Here is a 20,620-nt window from a genome sequence, read left to right as displayed (position 1 = left end):
CTGTATGAGCTTCAGTTTACTCATCTGTAAAATGAAGCCACTTGAGCTGGGCAGTCTCTGAAATCCTTCCCTGTTTAAGTGACCTTTGACAAGGCAAACAGGCCATAAAAGGAGACTTCAGCCTGTGGCCTTCTTGTGTCCTGAGGTTGGGCCTGACTGGCCTCTAGAAATGGGATGAGGGGTCTGGGGAATAGCATATCTCTGTTAGCTCAGGCTTCACCTAGGAAAACTCCCTAACTCCATTCCAAGAAAAAATATTTCCATGGTTACCACTAGCCAGATGCTAGAATGCCCTCCCTGGAAAGGCAAGCCTTTCTATCCCATTTGCGAACCAAAGATGAATTGACTGCTTTTCCCTCAACATAGAAAAAATAGTTAAGAGCCAGAGGGGAACTGAGAAGAGCTTGCTTAAAAAAAAAATTAATTGACATCTAGAGGTCAAGGGGCTAATACAGGCAAATGGTAGGCAGGAGCTCCACCTAGTGGCAGAATTTGTCCAAAGCGCTCCAGAGGGGAAAAGGTGGAAAGGCATTAGAGTGTGCTTTGTTTGTTATTTGAACTCAGGTCTTTCTACTCAAAGTCTAGCACTCCATCCATTATGTTGTACTGGCTCTAGTGAAGGAGTTCTTAATCTTTTTTGTGGTCATGGACCTCTCTCTGGCAATCTGGTGAAGCATATGGATCCTTCTTCAGAATAACATTTTTAAATGAATAACGTAAAATACACAGGATAACAAAGGAAAATAATTACATTGAAATACAATCATATATAATTTACATATAATAGTATGTAATACAGTATATTATATAGGTATATGTATATACATATATGTATATTTTTTAAAGCAAGTTCACAGACGGACAAGTTGAGAATCCTTCTCTAGTGACATGCTTTTGAATTGTGACGCTGCAGAAGGCTTTTGAGAGTCCCTTGGACAGCAAGGAGATCAAGTCAGTCAATACTTAAAGAAATTAATTCATATTATTCATTGGAAGGTCAAATACTGAAGCTGAAGCTTAACACTTTGACCACATAATGAGAAAACAGGACTCATTGGAAAAAAAAAACTCTCATGTTGGGAAAAATTGAAGACAAAAGGAAACGGAGACAATAGAGGATGAGATAGTGTCATAGAAACAATGAAGATGAACTTGGACAGACTTCAGGAGACAGTGGAGGATAGAAGAGCCTGACATGCTGTGGTCCCCAGGGTCACAAAGAGTCAGACATGACTTAATGACCAAACAATAATTCTAGTGACATAGCTGAGACCTAAATCCAGTTCCTCTGACTCCAATGCTCTTTCCACCACGCCATGCTGCCTCCAAGGTATAAGGCTCCAAATACATCTCCCCCCATCATCCTGCCACCTTCTTTAAAATTCCCATCATTAAAGTCACCCCCTTTGGATTAAGGCATTATATCTCCAGAAAATCTCTATTTAAAATCCAAGGGTTCCCTGGAAAAGTAACCAGAACACAAGACCTAACCACACACACATTAACACAGATTATCTAATTCAATTCAATAGAACAAGAATTTGTTAAGGGCTTACTATGTATAAGGAACTGTGGTAGGTACTGGGGATTTAAGGAAGTCAAAGACAATAGCCCTTGACTTCAAGGAGATTATATTTGACTGGGAAGATATAGCATGTGTACAAATAAGGAGATGCCAAGTTTACTCAAAGTCATTTCAAGAAGAAGAGAGTGCAAGTAACCTGCAGGAATCAGGCATGGCCGAGTTCAGGAGGCAGACCTTCCTAATGAGGCTATAATATGAGAGGAAAAGTCTAGGAATATTATAAAGTACAAGTGAGATTGTACTGAATGTATTCCAGAGAAAGGTACAAAGGTGGGAGAAGGAATGCCATGTTAGGGGAATGGCTAGTAAGACAACTTGATTAGAATGGAGAGTGCACAAAGAAAGAAAAAAATATGAAATAAAATTAGAAAAGTAACTAAATAAAGCCTACCAGATTGCAGAGGACTTTAAATACCAGGCTGAGGATTTTGTATTTTATCCTAGATATTATAGGAAGCCAGCAAATATTTTTGAGTATGTGTGTGACAAGGTCACAGCCGTTTTTAAAATGTTAATTTGGCAGCTAAGTAAAGAGTGGGCTGGAGAGGGCAAGGACTAAAAGCAAGACCAATTAATTGGCTAATGCAATAGTCCAGACAAGAGGTGATGAGGGTGTGAACCAGACTAGAAAGTGTGATTTGAGAAAATGGGATAGATAGGAAAAATACTAGGGAGGGAGAATCAACAAAAGGCTTGATAACTGATAAGCTTTGGAGAGCAAAGGAGAAAGACTCAAGGATGAATCTAAGGTCACAATCCTAGATGGCCGGAAGGATGTTGCTGTTTGTCCTTCATATTCAAAGAGAACCAATGACATCACACTGTTGGGCTAAAATAGATGATGATGGGTGATTTCTTGACCTGGATTTAAGTGAGGCAAAGTTGCACAAAGTTATCAGCCTCACTCTCTCTTCCAGCGTCATCAAAGTCCAGTGGCAAGACAAAAGTCAGGATGACTGGCCACAGCCAGGTAGAGTGAATGACTTTGGTGTCTTTATTGTCTGACCAAGCTCTAAGTGTTCCACAGCACCTGTTTCAGCCACCTTCGGGGTCACTAGAACAAAGCGTTCTCATCTGCCCATTCCCCTGTGGAAGTCTTCACATGCTTGGGATAGAAATCCCTCTAACTCACTGACATTTGAGACCTATTGATTGCCCTCAACGTAGTTTAGTCCATCTGTCAAGACGGTTTTACCAGAGTGTGGCCGCTACCCATGCTTCTTGGAGCCATAGGTTAGAGATGAGTGACAGGTGGACATCAAAGGCAACGACCAGTCCTGAAAAAGGCGTGGCAAGCCCTCACACCAAAGGTCGCTGTTCAAGGAGGGCTAGAAGGATAGTGTTGTGCTCAAAATAAAAAGCAAAGTTTGAAGGAGGTAAAGGTCTCAAAGAGAAATACAAGTTCCCTTTTGGACATACTGAGTTTGAGATGCTTACTTGACATCCAAAGGGAGAGATTAGATCTGAGACAGATTTGGGGTCATTTGCATAGATATTAGAGACTGTAAGGCAGGTAGAGAACTGGCCTTGAAGCAAGGAAGACCTGGGTTCAAATCCTGACTCTGACACATTCTGGTTGTTTGACTCTAGGCAAGTCACTTAGCTTCTCAATATTTTAGGTAACTCAGTAAGGCTATTAATTGTAGAGAAGGTGCTGACCTACATCGGTAGAGACAGTTTCTCATCTGAGAGACCCTCAAACCAATGAAATCATAAGTCTAGTCCCCACTGCTTTCCCCTACATTGAGATAATAATGAACCCATGGGGGCTGATTAGATCACTGAAGGTAAAGAGTATAGAGAAAGAAGAGAAGAGTGCCCAGGACAGAAGGAGGGGAGAGAATAAGCGTTTATATAGCACCTACTTTGTGCCAGGTACTTTGCTAAGTGCATTTTACAAATACTATCACAAATATTATTATAAATATTTTTACAAATACTTTATAAATATTACAAATATTTAGAAATACTATTATTAATACAAATATTATATAACAAATATGTATTTACAAATATAAATATTTACAAATATCCTCACAAACCTGTGAAATAGGTGCTATTATTATCCTCATTTTACAGATGAGAAAACTGAGGCAAACTGGTTAGGTGACTTGACCAGGGTCACACAGCTAGTAAGTGTATGAGGCTGGATTTTAACTCAGATCTTCCTGACTTCAGGCCTAAAGCTCTATCTACTGAGTCACCAGAGTCTTGGGGGTGGCAGGGAGTTCTCCACTCAGTGAGCTGGATGAAAATGACAATCCTGCAAAAGGGACCAAAAAGAATCAGAATTCTCAGAGAGGACAGAGGTACCAGCAGTGTCAAAGGCTGCAGATCAGGCAAGGAGAAAGAAGAATGAGAAAAGGCCATCAGATTCAGCAATTAAGAGATCACTGACAACCTGAAGAGAATGGTTTCAGTTGAGTGATGAGGCACAAAGCCAGATTGCAAGGAATTGGAAAGTGGGTTAGGAAAGAGGAAGTCTCAAGGCAAAGAGTGTAGACAGTGTTTTTTCTAGTAGTTTGACCTTTGAAAGAGGGGCAAAATAAAGGATGATAGTATGAAAGGATGGTAGAGTGGAACAAAAGGTTTTTTTTGTTGTTTGTTTGTTTTTTTCTGATTTTTTAATAAGGATAAGGGAGGCCCAGGGAGGTTTATAGTCAGCAAAGAAGTAAGTATATCAGGAGAGACTGAAAATTAGAATGGGAGGAATACTTATAGAAGCAAGCTTCTGGAGGAGATGGGAAGGGACAGGATCAAGAGTACATGAAGGGCAAAGGCTGATCTGGGCAAGGAGAAAGGTCACTTCATCAGAAAATAAAGCAGAATAATAGCTAACATTTATTTATATAACACTTACTACGTGCCGGGCACTGTGCTTAGCCCTTTACAATTATTATCTCATTTGATTCTCACAATGTGAGATAGTTTTATCATCATCATCATCATCATCATCATTATTATTATTATTATTATCTATCCCCTGTTATCATCACCATTTTGCAAGGCAGCAGAGGTTAAGTGACTTACACAACTATTAAGTATATGAGTCCAGATGTAAACCAGGTCTTCCTGACTCCAGCCCACTGCACCACCTAGCTGCCTTGAAAGATCTGAAGCAGAAAACTGATAATCTACAGTCTTCCTACATTCACCATAAGTATCTCCATTACTCCATAATTTTAATTCTCCTTTAGCCATAATATTATAAGGAAATTACCAGCATTTTTTTTGGTGGCAGTTAACAGCTTTGAATCATTGAAAGTGATGCTCTGCTTTCCAACCATAATCCAGACTATTCAATATCCTATTCAATTCTGGGCATAACTCACTGTCCTGTTACAGTGACAGTCCAAGACATTTATTATGATAGACTAACTGCATTAGTTATCTAATCTATTAGATTGGAGACTAATTATCATTCATCCATTTTGTCATTCCTGTATGGATTGTTAGGCTAACTCTTTTAAGAGGCCATGGGTCTCATTAAAGTAGCCCCGAAGAATTCTGGGGCTTGATGCAATTGGCCTGCAGGGGTAGGGAACCTTCAGGCCTCAAGGCCACATATGACCCTCTAGGTCCTCCCCTTAATAAAAGGATTTATTTTGTGAAGTCTGGATTCAGTCAAAGGGCCACATTTGAGGGCCACACGTGGCCCTCACTAGGCCACCCTTGGCCTAGTGTATCTGGAAGACCTCACTCTCTCATGAGATTCTACAAAGTCCATTTGAACTCTAAGCATATATGTTTTATACTTTGCTTGATTGATAGAAGATAGTTGGGGAAAAGTTCTTTTTCTGGTTATATATATCAAAGAATCATATATGATTGAAACATTATGTAGGGGGGTGAATATTATTAGAAGAGGGATGGCTACATTTTGTTCTACAATCAAATGCTTTTTTCATATGTAAGGACCACAGAAATTTTGGTTCCTGGGAAGATGTAAGACAAAGGTCATCAGTTTCACCACTTTGATACAGACCTTTTCAATCTTTTCTGGAATTGATTTACATGGCCACCAGACTTATGATGAGGGTTGATAAGAATCTCTTCACACCTACTCCATAGAATTCCATTGAAGTTTTTCTAAATGGAATCGCAAGGACATTTAGAGGAGGCAAAGCTAGTAACCAGGGGTATGACAGAAACTAAAAGAAATTTTGTACCACAACTCAGATCAGAGTCAAGACTGTGCAACAGCAGAAGAGTTCAAAACGCAAACTTTAAAATGTCTAATGGCCTCTCTATCAAGTTGGCTGGGTATGGCTAGCTGTGGTCTGGCTCACTGACGAGTTAAAGCTAGTTTCTGGGCAAAAAACTAACAAAACTAACTAACAAAAAACTAACTTCCACCTTAGAAGAAACCACCTTAGAATTTACACCCAGAAGAAAGCAGTAGAGAACAAAACAGTGGAGCCACCAGGGTACATTAGCGGTGCTTTTATGTTAGTGGCATAAGCTAGCCTGCCCAAACATGCTCCAGGTATGTATGTCGTTTCATGACCATTCACCGGTTATAGGTGTTTCTTCATGTATGCCCTCCCCCATCAGTGGTGTGGCAACCTAGGACACAGTGTACCCTTATGTACATGAGAGAAAGCTTTATTATTGTTTATTTTGCACTGCTGTTTGACTAAAGGTATTTTGTATTGAATTATTTCCTCTGATTGGTTTTATAAGAGTAAAATGATCAGTGGGGACTCAAAAGCTATGATTTTAAGTGTATGCTGATCCACAAAAATGCCTCAAACATGAGGTAGCTCTCTAGGGTTCCCAGGGGCTAACTATAATTACCTACAACAGTAACTTGTATTTTCTATACATCCCAATCAACTGTATTTCTGCAGTGATGTGTTCAACAGTAGAAAATGGTTTGTGAAAGCCTGCCTTTTTCCTTCTCATATTTTTCAGCAAGGATACCCTTGATATATGTATAGATCACTCTTAAAAGATTTTCTGAAAATTAGAAAACAGGTATGTGGGCCAACAGCTAGTGATGACTTCTAGGCCATCTTTTTTTGGTAATATTTGTGATTTTTCTTTTAAATAACATTTTATTTCTTTCTCTTCCAGACATCAGGTGTACTAATTATTGGTTAGATTATATTGAGGAGATAAGTGGTTGATAATAGATCCCCTTCACCAACATTTCAGTGGCCATACCTTTATGAGTGAAGCCAAAAGGCAGGTTATGCTTTCAAAATTATTTATTCTGTATATGCTTGATCTGGTCCAGATGCCTTCTCAAATGCATCTTTTTGAGTGCTGTTTCTACTTCCACATACAGCATATTATGTACTGAGGTGTTAAAATTTAAATATGATGATTTTACCATCAACAATGATATAAACAGATTGGGGAAATATTAACACATATGTTCCATTTATCTGCTGTCCTTCATATTTCATCTCTAAGTGCTCTTGGAATAAAATGACTTTGTTGAGTCTCACACCAAGTTTTCTATATATAAACTAGTATAATGGGGTATAGTATAATATAATAGTATAATTTTGGCTAGTAAGCCAAAAGTGGGCCCCTTCTTAGGAGTATGCACAATAGACTGTCTACTGCCACCCTCCATTGGGTGGCAGCCTGCTTCTGGACAAAATGGATGCCATCTGTGATGACATATAATAGAGAGGAGCTGCCTCCAGAAAAATGGTTTCCTTTCTGCTTACTGCCTAGTGAAGACAGGGCTTTTAACTGACTGCTAAATTGTAACTTGAGTGTTCATGCAGAAGACTCCAACAGAGGAATTTGACCTCTTTGTCCTTCCTGCTGGTCATGAGGTATAAGGAAAATTCTCTGAGCTCTGGAGGGTCCAGAAAGCGGTATCCTTCTTACCACTGGCCAGTCAGTAAGCACACTGCCTCCCAGGCAAGCTTATGTCCAAGATCAGTTGGCCTCCTGTTTATATCTTCTTTCCTTTGGTACAAGGTCCTGTGAGATCTCAAAAGGTCACTAGAATCACTCTTTGTCTGAGCCTGGTATGCAGGTGCTGCATAGAGGAGCAACCTACTTGACCCAACCTAGCAGTGACCTGACCTGGCAGCCAAGACACTGCGCCCTTCAAGTAAGGGAGCAATTTATCCATTAACTAGGATGCACCTGAAAGTGAAGTCAGTGGCGGAAATGTAAGTAGCAACAACGTTAAGTTTGACCCTGCTCTCCCCAAGGACCAAAGTGGTAGAAAGGACAATGTTCAGGGGACACATCTATACTTCAGTCCTTGACATATCTTTTTAGTAAATATAGCTTTGTAAAAGCTAGCTGATATCATTTGGTTATGAGTGATCTCAAGGTGATATCAACCAGTTAAATGATATTGGAGCACTAATTTCGGTTAGATGATATTGAAGAGGTAATTGGTTAATTGATATTAGAGGAAATACAATAGATAAAGGCTTGCAGCAATAGCATTAGAAGACCCTCACAGCCCCACAAGGTGTGCCTCTAGAACTCCAAGAGAGAGAAAGGAAATATGGCTAGCCACCCTCTGGGGACCCAGCTTGCCAGTGTCAGTGGGGTTTAGGACAAATATCCCCCAGAGTTTATATGGGATATACTGTTTTTTTCTCTACTGCTCATCACATTTTGTGAGTCAATACAACTTGTAATCTTCTACCATCCTCCATAATGTTTTACAAATTAATTCATATTCTAAGCCAGTGTTACTCTTGGTTGCCATGTTTCTTCACTTGGCAAGATGATTGAGTATTTGCTACTTGAGGTGCTTTCTAAGTTCTTTTGACCTCCTTGTTCTAGCAACTGATTTACATTGGTTAAATTTCTGTAGGAAATCATAATATTCAGAGATTTTTCCTTAATCTATTTCTCTTTTTTTTTCTTTTTTGGAGGCACAATAAAACCAACTCTGCCAACTCCATATTTTGCCTCTCCAAGGAGAATCTGTAAGCCATCTTTCCATTTAGTTGCACCTTCCTTTAGGACTGTATTGTTCAAGGGGAAAAACAAATGGAAGAGGTAATGGTGGAGGGGTTGAGGTGGGAGACAGAATGAGAAAGAAACAAAAAGAAAAAGAGGAGAGAGAAAAACTGAGAGGATAGACACACGTAACATATAAGAACATGCATTGTAGTATGTTTGCCCTCTAATACAGCCTTAAAGCAGCCTTAGGCTGAGCACAGGCCAGGAGTACTTCAGTGACCTTGAGAGTGGAGGAGAGTACCAGGACAAAGATTTTTTAAAAGATTGAGTTTAAATGTAATGGGAAAGCTTGGGGAGGAGGGGAATGCTCAAGCACACAGCTGTGCACACCCTCCCTTCTCTACCTTCCTTGGAAGGGCTATGGTAACCTCTCAAACATGACCTTATTGAAGAGGCAGAGAGATGCAGTTACAATGACGGTTTGGCCCGTGCCCAGATCACTTAAAATAGAATCATCCACATGGGAAGTGCTGGGGAATCTGCTTCTGGGAGACAGGAGAACTGGCACTTGAGGGGACATTCTATGTTGGCCTACCATGAGGTTGAGAGCAGTTTCTTTCCATTGGTTGTGAAGCCAAAACTGATTTTAAAACTACCTGAGTACAACACAATAACTCTTCATTCTCATTTCCTTGACTCCCATTCAATCACAGCAGGTGAGACCACATGGAAAGGGGGGAGGGCCTCTGGACTACTTCCTCCTCCCTTTGGGCTAAGAAAGTGACCCTCAAGCCATGGGGATCTTGGAGCCAAGGATTCTGGGCTGGATGTTGGAACCAGTCAAGCAAGGAAACCCTGAGAAACCAGGGTCCAGTGGGACTTTGGTTTTGAACTTGGTGGGATAAATGCTATGAGCCTGATTCTTGAGCCTTCTTTCCCCAGACCAACAAGGTAGTGTTAGGGGAAATGTTTGTGTATCTGCTCCCTTAGGCCTTTGAAGTAAATATTCCTTATAAAAATGAATCTGATGTAAGTGGCTAAGAGGAATTGAGGTGTTAGTCAGTGGTCCCTTAAAAGGGGAGAATACAATAGATGAACAGAGAAGAGACATTCCCAACCTCCTCAGGGTATTAAATAACCCTGGGGGTAGGGAGTGGGGGATATAAGGAACCTGGCCCTTACTGGGGCCAGAACAAACCCACGTGACACCATTACGTGCAGACATGCGATAGCAAGATAAGAAAACCTGCAGATTGGGAAGCAGAAACCAACCACCTAAAAGTAAAACCAGTGCCTAGTACCTCAATGATTGCTCAGTCCATGTCACATTTGGGAGAAATACCTAATGTTTTCCAGATTCTCTACTGTATCAACACAAAGTTGATCTATGCTGGTACTTTTTCAATGAAAAGCCCCCCTAGTAAAAGTCATTACTTGCTCTTAGCTCAGAGCAAGTCAAAGGGAACATCTGGGTTTTTGTGCTGCCTGCTATTTGGGAGATGATGGGAGAACAGAAAGGGCTGCAAGCTAGGAATGCAGGGGCCAAGAGCACTGATGTTAACCTTCTGTGATTTATTCCTACCATTCTTATTAAATATTTTATACAGTTATATCCTTGTAAATGACCTTAACTGAAACTCAAGAAGATAGAAAGAGAACAGGTATAAGGCAGGAGGGACTGGAGAGGAAGAGGGAAGAAGGAGGGACATACAAACTGGGAGATGTGTTTAGAGCAGGGATGAGGTTGGATTCAGTCAAAGGGCTGCACTTGAGGACCTAGAGGGCCACATGTGGCCTCAAGCTGAAGGTTCCCCACCCCTGGTTTAGAGGATAGTGACTGATATAAAAGTCACATGAAGGGGTGGAATCTAGAGGTGAGTGACATCTTGCTGCTGCTCTAAGAGCCTGAGAGAATCTCAGGGACCTTTTTCCCACAAGGCTATACCTCGCTAGACTCCTCGACCATGCCCCAGAAGATTCTTCATCCTGGAAGATCACGTCAGCCTTAGAACACACACATCCTAAAAATGCCCTCTGCCCCTGGGGCCTCTCCCTCTGATCAGATACCTCCTCCCAGAACCTCCTTTTAAGGAGGGCACTCAGGCCAGTCATCTTTTCAATTCCCACCAGGCTGGGGTACCTTCCTTCCTTCCACCCACCCACCCACCCCTTTCCAGCATCCTTTTATGTGTTATCTTCCCCATTAGAACATAAATTGTTTGAAGGTAGGATCTATCTGTCTTTCTTTCTGCTAGCTTTTGTGTTCTCAGCACTCAGCACAATGCCTGCCTGGCACACGAGAAGAGCTTTACAAATGCTTGTTGACTGACTGGCCATAGTGGATAACCCAGAGCCCACTCCATTGTTGGATCCAGCATGAATTACACAGACACACAGGATAGAAACACTTGGGGGCTTACTAGGTATGGTGAATTCATAAAAAAAAAAAAAAGGCATTTAATAAACACTGTATCAGGCTCTGTGCTAAGCACTGAGAATACAAATATAAAATAAAGTAAAATATAAATATAAAAGAGAAAGAGTGGATGTCAAAGTAAGTGTATTTCACTTTACCGTTCATTTGGGCTGAGGGCAACAGTGTTTTATCTAGGTCCTCACCATCCAGGAGATAAAATCAAACTGAGAAATCCCAGGACTTGCTAGGATCAGATGACACGGTTGCAAGGGAACAATCTACACCATCTCTAGAGTTACAGTACAGATGAAGGCCAGGGCAGAGAAAGAAATATGACATTGAAGAGGATGAAGGTGAACAGCTGAATTTCCAGGTTGGGAGTGTAATCTAAGGAATGAATGCACCAAAGGTTAAGGGTTGCCCAGACTGCCATGACTTCACAAGCCTGGGCCCATTCCAATGCTTCAGGTCCACTCAAGTAGCTGAGGCATCTTGTTCAATCTGGGAGTTCCAGGGGCCACTAAACTGATGTTTAAATACCTCTAAAATCCCAGATATACCCTAGAACTTGACCCTGACCGCACTGCTCACTGGAGCCTTACAACACCTACCAAAAAAAAAAAAAAAAAAAAAAGACTTGAGCAAGATCTTAGGTCTAGTGTTGGAAAAAACTTTAGAAGTTGTCTAGTACAACCCCTCAATCTACAGATGAGGAAACCGAGGTCCAACAAGGCTGTTATTTGCCCAAGGTCACAAAAGAGTTGTTAAACACAAAATTTGAACCTGTTCCTCCAACTCTAAAGTCAAGCAATCTTTCTGGTGCCTGATCCTCAGAAGCACATAGAGTCTGGAAAAAAAAAAATACAGTGAAATCTAGGTGATTTCTTATCAAGCCACAATTACCCATCCATTGGAAGAAAAGTATGAGTAAATAAACCCTGCCTGTGAGTTGGAAAGGGTAGCAGTGAAAAATATTAGGAAAATGGGAGAATGAGAGAAGAGAAAGTCTGGTTTTCTGTGTTCCTTAGGCTGTCCATGACTCAGTCATGGTCATTCAACATTAGAGCTGGATGGAGTCTCAAAGACCATCTAGTCCATCCTCTCATTTTACCAATAATCATAAAAAGAGAGGTGCAGGCCAGGCCTGCCCTCGTTAAGAGCAAAAACAGGACAAGAAGCCAAATCTTGTGAGCCCCAAACTGAAGCTAACAATTCACAATTCTGACACTGAGGAATTCTGTCTGAGGCCAGTCTATCCTTGTCTTGGTTTCCTACCCTGTACTATTTCTAGTTCTGTCTATGTCTTTGCTCTGTGATCTCCCTCAATCCAGGAGGTGATTAAGTTGATTGCTTTTTAGATGATATACATATTCTGTGTGTCAATTCAATTCATTTGAACAAGTAGCTAGATGGTATAGTGGACATAGTATGTGAAATCAGGAAGACCTGAGTTAGAATCCTGCCTCAGACACTTATAAGTAATGTGATTCTGGGCAGTTCACTTAACCTGTCTGCTTCGGTTTCCTCATTTGTAAAATGGGGCTAATAGTACTTACTTCGCAGGACTGTCATGAGGATCAAAATAATACGTAAAATGCTTTTCAAACCTTAAAGCACAACATAAATGCTAGCTATCATATGCCCAGCACTGTGCTCCTTGACTAGTGGCTTTGAATGAAAATCACAGTAGTTTCCACTAATATTTTATTTTATATTGAGAGCTGTGGCCTCTTCTCATAAAAAGTTATATAAAATGTTAAAATTAGGTATATCCTTTCCCTATATTTGCTCAAAAAAAATTGTGGACTTGCTGACAAACTCCTTTGCAAATACTGGAGTTGTACACAGCTTGGGTGGAAAAAAATCCATTCTAATCATCTAGTCCCGTGTTTCTCAGAACTTATATCCAGGCCCTACCATGGATTAGTTGCTCCAAACTGGAAAATGCTAGTCAGTCCCTTAAGAACATTCTTTCCCCAGGGGCAACTGAAATGTCACCTGTTCCCGAGAGGTCGTGAGCCTTAAGCTGTGTGAACACAGAAGCCACATTCCCCATCTCCCCAAGGGAGGATCTTGTGGCTGGCCTCCCCTCCCCCTCCCACACACAGCCTGAGGGGTCTACGCTTCTTTTAAGTCTATTTCTCTCCCTTACCTAAAGCCAGTCTCCCTCCTTCTTTCCCTCCCTCCTCCTACATATGTGCATGAGTATTCTTAAAATTGCGCTAAGGCTTTTGAGATACCCCATACATACTTTTTGTTTATCTTTAGGGTTCAAGTGTAAGCATATTGTTCCTATCTGTCCTTGGTAAAGACAATGAAAGTTATTTGTTTTGTCCACCTGAGGCTGCTGAGCAGACGTCAGACAGCCCTCAGACACTCTGTGACTACGTGCAAGCTCACTTAGCCTCTCTGGGCCTCAGTTTTTTCACATGAAATATGAATACAATAAAACCTGCAGCACCAGCTCCCATTAGGTCGTTGTGAGGCTCAAATGAGATAATATTCATTCTTCCAATTGCTCAGGTTTGTGATCTGAAATCATCCTCTTCTTTATCCCCTATAGCTAATTGGTCGTTGTGTCTTGTTAATTCTACTTCAACAAACACAAGTATTTAATCTCTCCCATCCTTCCCCTTCTCTCAGCTCACACAGACACCACAGCAGCTCAGGCCCTCATCACTACTTACCCACCTTGTTGTGAAAAGATATGTCAAGGACTGAAGTACAGGTGTGTCCCCTGAACAGCCTCCTAACTGGCCACCCTGCATCCAGCCCCTCTCCTCTCCAAATCGTTCACATGACGGCCATTGTGATATTCCTAAAATACAGGATTGACCATGTCATGCCCTAGCTCAAGAAGCTTCAGTGGCTCCCTGTGGCCTCTAAGATCAAATACAAACTCCTCCGTTAGACAACAAAAGCCCTTCACCATACAGCCCCAGACTACCTTTGCAAGTTTATTGCCCTCCTTTATGCTCACTATGTTCTAGCCAAATGGACCTCCTTGCTATTACCTATGTATAAGATTCCATCTCCATCCACAAGCCTTGACACAGAGTGGAATGCACTTCCTCTCTATCTCTGCTACTTAGCATCCTTAGCTCGTGATCTGAATTCGTGCAACAAATGCCTATCCCCCTCCAAAAAAAAAAGTACCGTGTATTTACTTATGTAACAAGGACTGGCACATGTGCAAAACATCTCTGATAGGGTCTCCCCACATGGAGGAGGTTGGGGACCCTATTCCCTGTAGAGTCATGATGACATGAAAAGGAAATGCCTTAGAGACACATTGGAACACACATTCTCAGACCAGATCCAACAATCAACAGTGAATAAACATTTATTAAGTGCCTACCATGTACCAGGCACTGTGCTAAGTGCTGAGGGTACAAAGAAAGTTATAAGAGAGTCCTTGCCCTGAAGAGCTCACAGCCTAAAGGGGGAAGATAAGACATAAAAAGGAGTTAAAAAGGTGGGGTGGACCTGCTGAGGGGGCATGTTGAAGTCCTGCAGCTGGGGTGGAAATGATCTGAGGAAGCATGAGTCTCACAGTTGATTTCACCTTGCTGAATGATGAGTTTCTGGAGACAGTGAGATGTAGGAGGTCAGCAAGTGGGAAATGAAGGGGTTGAATTACCTGAAGGTCCTGCTTAAATGGTGGAAGATTAGGGAGGAGCTCTTTGATGTCCAACCTCTACCCTCTCCAGTCAGAAGAAGGGAGGGACCCCATGAGCAGGGAGTGCTGAGCAAATGTGAGTTTCAGAGTTGATTTCATCTTATAAAGTTAAGAGCTTCTGGAGATTATGAGATCCAGGTTGTCAGCTGGATGGAAAAGGATGAACCATGATGTCTACACATTTTTCAATATCTTTCCCATTACATTTCATCAAGACTCCCCTGGGAGTAAGCACCCCTGGCCTCCTCTACAGGGGAAGGGGAGACAGCACCATCAGAGGTGCTCTGCACATGGGCTACTCAGTCCTTGTTATATTTATAAATTGACATATTGTTTCCCCCAAAGACTGTAAGCTTCTTGAGGGCAGAAACAGTTTCTTTTTTGCCTTGGCAAATTAGAGCCTAGCCTAATGCCTGGCACAATGAAGATGCTCAATAAACACTTATTAAATGATTAGTGAGCAATAAGTGCTTACTAATAGGATTTGCAGTTAATCTTCAAGCACTTTACTATATAAATGCCAGTTATTATTATTAGGCCCAATACCTCTTTGGCAGGCAGGCAACAAACATTCATTAAATGTTTCCTATGTGCCAGGCATTGTGCTAAGTGCTAGGGTGACAAATATAAGCAGAAAAGTCGGTCCCTGCCCACAAGGAGCTTACATTCTAATGGAGGAAGACAAAACAAAAGGGAACAGAAAGGGGGGAGGGTACAAAACATTACTAAAGTTTGGAATGTTAGAAAGCATTCCCTAAAGGGAAAGGTAGCATGACTAGCCTGGATATGTGTCCATAAAGGAAAACTCCTGAAGGAACTCCCCAGTGGGCAAACGGGGCCATCATGGCAGAGAGATGTTCCAGCGTGTGTCAGCCCCAAGAGATATGGGAAATTTCAGGAAGAGAATGAACTGAGTCATGGTGGCAGAGTCTGAAGGGTCTGAAGCACAATACCTCTTTGATCTCCTAAAAGTGATGACTACTCCACTTAGAGCAGTGTTTCCCTATTTTAAAAAAAGAAAGAAAAGAAGGAAGTAACTCTTACTGCCCATCAGCCATCCTCTCTTTCTCCCTCCCCCAAAGCCATAAATCAGGCTTCCCAGAAAATTGCAGACAAGATACTGAAATCCAGTAATGCTGGTCAGACTAAGAAAGCCCATTCCTGACAGGCTATTCAGTAATCAGGGACTCATCCCCACAGCAGGGGTGGCTAGCAGCTATTTCTCTCAGGACCACCATTTTCCTGGTTGATAGACAGTTGGTTTCAGGGTTAAGTGAGAGATGGTAATGATAAGAGTCATGAAAAGGTCAGTGAAATGCATACAAATACGTGCTTTAAGTCCCTCAGATGATTAAATGTAAATTTTTTTTAAAAAGGCTAACATAAAATCTTCTTTTTTATGCCTTGGGTAGCTGGACCTAGAACCAAAGAGACTATTCTGCTATTAACATCCCAACTTGCTTATAAATGGTTTCATCAACCTTACCTCTTAGTCATTCTTTTTTTTTTTTTTTAGGTCACACAAGTGGCTATTTATTTGCATCTTTCTAGTCTAGGGCGTTTTTTTTTCTTCTTTTCCATTATTCTGCCTCTCTGGAAAGGCACAAGAAGAGGATGGGGTATGGAGGCTGGGACTCAACCCCCAGAACACCCCAGTCCTCCATGGCTCAGCCTCTGCCTCTTGGGTAAGATCATGGATCAGTATGGGGGCTTTCTGTTGGGCTCCCAGAATCTTTGTAGCTGGCACCTGTGACTAGGGGCCATCAGAAATAGCAGGCCCCCAATTCAGATTCACTGTGGTTTTCTTCCTTCAGGGCAGGCCAGGGGACAGAATTCCCTGGGACTTAGTGCAGCAATCGAGGGCAAATCCAGGAGAGGGGGCAAAGGAATCTTTATAGGGGATACCTCCTACAAGGCTCCAGAGCCGAAAGGCTGAGACCCACTGCTCAACCCACATATACACACTTAAGGGGGCCAGTGACACAGCTGTGGGCCTGTGAACCTAGGATCTTCAACAACAGGGGTTAGGAGGTAAGGCTATGAATTTCCCTGCTGACCCCAGAGACATGGGAAATTTTGGGCTTTGCTGGGATTCCACGTTGAATCATTGCCACAGAAGCATGTATTTAGAGATGGAAGGGACCTTCAAAGCTATATAGTCTCATCTTACAGTTGAGGAAACTGAGGCCCAGAGATAAGTGACTTTCCCAACATTCCCATGCTCACACATAAATGGGAGAGTCAGGATTTGAACCAAGTACCTCTTTCCCATACATGATGCTACCTCCCTTTAACTTTTTTTTTTTTTACTAGAGGTAAGTGTGCCACTGCCTTTCCCTTCCTCAACAAATTTATGTCAAAACCAGGTTCACACTGTGTCTAGTTTCTCAAGAGTAGAGTTGGTGGCGAGAGGCAGGGCAGGAATGGGGGTAGAGGTCACAGCAAATGGAAAGCAGATTTTACCCCTACCACCAGTGGTTAGAGTAGGGATGGGCAGAAACTGAACCCTAGCAGTGGCCTTGATTCTCATTCTGAGTCCCACTTTGGTGATGAGTTCCCTGTATAGCATTCCCTGACTGGATGGTTTCCCTCCTGTCGAGGTCTTGCTCTTACAAAGGATGGGGCAGGATGGGTAGATCCTGCATAGGAACACTAGATCTGATTACAGTTCTGAACATAAATCAGCACTGCAGAAAGGTTTCGGAGAGGTAAAACTGTGCCCTGGTCTCCCTCATCTTTCTTGGACCTCTAGCTGTCAAGGGCAGCTACAGGTCCAAAGGAGAGGTCATCTGGTCAGTGAGGAGGCACACAGGGGTGACAAAGGAGGAGATGAGTGGGAGATGCGGTCCTGGGCTTCAGTAACTGTCTGGTACCTCTCCCTGGTGGTGGAATGTGGCAGGGGAAGGATGGGATGTGGAAGGCGTAGTCTAGAGTTCTATCCTGGGACAGGGGAGAAGAGAGATTTGTGTGTGTTCTCTGTGTATCTGTCTCATGTACGGCTGCCTTCTATCCAGTGTCTGTTCAGCATGTACCTGTGTGTGTCTGTCACTCTAGGTATGTGTCTCTCTCCTTCTCTGAAAAGAGATTCAGTATGTGTCCACATCTGTCCCTATGTGTATGTGTATCTGTATCTATAGGTGCATGTGCCCCCAGGGGCCAGCCTGACCTGATGGTCTGAGCTAGGAAGTAAGAGGTCTCTGGGTAGGTGGAGGGCTCCTCAAAAAGGTATCCAGCAGGCTCAGACAAGTACTATTTGCACTTGTGGATGTAGTAGCCAGTGACGTAGCCAATCATGAAGATGACCCAGAACAGAACAATTCCACCTGCCACCTTCATGGCGATGCCCAGCTTCCCAGTGCATAGTTTGGTGCAGATCTGCTCACAGTCCACACCTTCCAAGGTCGACATATTCACGCTGACCTCGTCCTGGCTGTTGCTCCATCTGTTGTACTGGATGCTGCTCTCCTGGACTTCCATCATTTCCAAGGTGGGAGTGAAAGATCTTAGTTAGGATGGCAGGTCAAGGTCTGTGAGTCTGCTGCTTTGGTAGATGAAGTCCCCCAACAGAACCTTGTGTTCTTCTCGGTCTTAGGAGAGGGTGTTGGGTGCAGAGGTGTTGTGCCTCGCTCTGACCTGCAGCTTCCCACCTGTCCCCCAGCCCCCCGGCACTGGGCCAAGATATGTCTTGGATGAAGAGTCCTTCTGTTTCTCTCTAGCCTTTGGCAGAAGTTGCCGTGGGGAGTCTTACAAGGCCAGTAGTTCAGCTTGCTGGGTTTTTCTGCGTGGGGTTGTATATTATAATGGAGCTTCCTTTAGTTCATGGTTTGACTAGATGGCCCATGGAATCCCTTTGAACTCACAAATTCTATGATTCATTATTATGAGACCTTCCTCCACCAATAAAGATAGCATCCCCTCCGGTTGTTATTAGATGGCAGTGTTCTGAACTGACATGGCCAAAAAAACAAAAAACAAAAAACCAACCAGATTACAAATAATTTGGTGAAACCCTTTCTAAAATTAGGTTCTCAGGATTTAGAGCTAGCTGGGGTCTTTGAGAACATCTTGTCTCTCATTTTACAAATGATGAAACTGAAGCCCAGAGAGCTCAAACCCATCTTCTAACGCCAACTCCTGGATTCTATCTATTCTAGCATGCTGCCCCAAGAAGACATCACATAGTCCATCCCCAGGCTTTACTGGGAACCTTCCAGAGCCTGCAGTCTACTAGCATAGCCTGCAGTAATTCAATTCAACAAGTAATTTTACACCTCTTATGCACAAGACACTGTTTTAAGGATGAGGTCTTCAAAGACAAAGGGAGAAGAGAGCAGTGTACATTGGAAAGAGACCAGAAAGCTCTGGACTCAGAGGATCTGCATTCAAATCTTGACTCTGATGCTTACTACGTATGTGACCTTGGGCAAGTCACTTACCCTCCATGGGTCTATTTTCTCATCTGTAAAAATTAGAGGAATAGAGCAGATAGCCACCCAAGTCCCTTCCAGCACCACATCTATGATCCTATAAGTCAAGACGATAAACTCAGATAACCACAAGAATAGTGAAGTTTTCCACTCAGGGTCCCTTTCATGCCATTATGAGCTTTAATAAAGTCCTTTTAGCTACACTATACATTGGATGGCAAGAACTAATTACATATGTAACCCAAGGTTCAGAGCAAACCTCGCCCCCCACACCATGCTAATTTTAGAGGCTGATGCCTAGAGAGTCAGTTTTTTGGGGGCTCATTGCTCCTACCTGATACTTTAATAAATATTCAAAATAAAACTTAGGCATAGCTCATATCTACTTTTCCTCAAATGTGAGCAAAAGGGCCCTCTAGTTCCCACATAAACCCTCAAGAAATTACAAGCACATCAATCATAGAACAACCTTTATTTCACCCTACATGCTCACAGAAGACCATAAATACAAAACATATAAAGCAAACAGATAGCTCATCAAGTTCCCTTGGAAGGGAGATGAACTGGGAGTTGCTCTCAAACCAACTCTTTCACATTCCAGTGAATCTCTATTTCCTATAGTTCTATACAATTTCCCCCAAAGACTTTTAGTACCACCCTGTGGGTTAGACTCTCTCAAAAAAAATAAATAAACCTTCTTTGGAAGTACTACAGAACAAGCAATTTCCTCCCCATCAGATCTGAACTGTTCAGGTAGCTCGTTAGCTTTGTTCTCCAAGTAGGTTCCTGTGCAGGAACCATGTAGACAATCTTTCTCCAAGGAACACTCTGACTCACAAAATTCCCCTTCTCTCTCCAGGAAACCTAAGCTTAAAAACTTTCAAAACTTGGGGTTACTCATAAGGCAGCTCCAAAAGCTGGCGCTACCCAGAAAAGCTCCTATTCTAAATAGGAAGCAAGATGCTAAGGAATTAAAAATCTCCCCTCATTCACACAAGACGTGGGGCTCTTTACAATGACAGTCAACAAGCATTTATCAAGCATTTACCACGAGCTAGGCACTATGACAAACACAGAGGTGGGAAGGGGGTGCAAAGAAACATGCAAACATGGTCCCGGCCTTGATGGACCCGACATCCTATTGGGGGAGACCACACACAAACAACTATTTACATGCAAGACATATACAGTGTAAATGGAAAGTAAACTCTAAGAGGAAAGCATGAGCAATGATAAGGAAGGCCTGGATCCTAGATGTCTTGGGTCCCAGTCCTGAGCACTTCACAATGTATTTGGTGTATCCCATGATGAAGAGACAGCATGGCGGAATGGATAGTATCTAGGCTTGGGAGCCAGGAAGACGTGGGGTCAGTCCTGTCTCTTACATATACCATCTCTGTGAACCTGGGCAAGTCACTCATCCTCTCTGAGCTCTAGGCAACTCTCTAAGACTTTAAATGTCAAAGGGGGTGCTTACCTGCATTAGTAGAGGTAGAGGTTCCCCATCTAGGAGTTCCCCATATCAATGAAATCACAGGCTTAGTCCTTATCCCTATGTCTCTCCCTATTTCATGATCACTGGGAAGAATGTTTTTGCTAAAGATTTGATGATCTAATCAAGA

General features: G+C 42.4%; 1 pseudogene; it reads right to left on the bottom strand.

The window, feature by feature from the left end:
- Positions 1-17,820: 17,820 nt before the first annotated feature.
- Positions 17,821-18,051, bottom strand: LOC114034578 (annotated as a pseudogene).
- Between the last annotated feature and the right edge of the window lie 2,569 nt (positions 18,052-20,620).

This window comes from Vombatus ursinus, unplaced genomic scaffold, assembly GCF_900497805.2.
Source record: "Vombatus ursinus unplaced genomic scaffold, bare-nosed wombat genome assembly UNPS02009062.1, whole genome shotgun sequence".
NCBI classification, from domain to species: Eukaryota; Metazoa; Chordata; class Mammalia; order Diprotodontia; family Vombatidae; genus Vombatus; species Vombatus ursinus.
The sequence above is the reverse complement of the archived record's forward strand: the minus strand, read 5'-3'. Positions and strand labels throughout refer to the sequence as shown.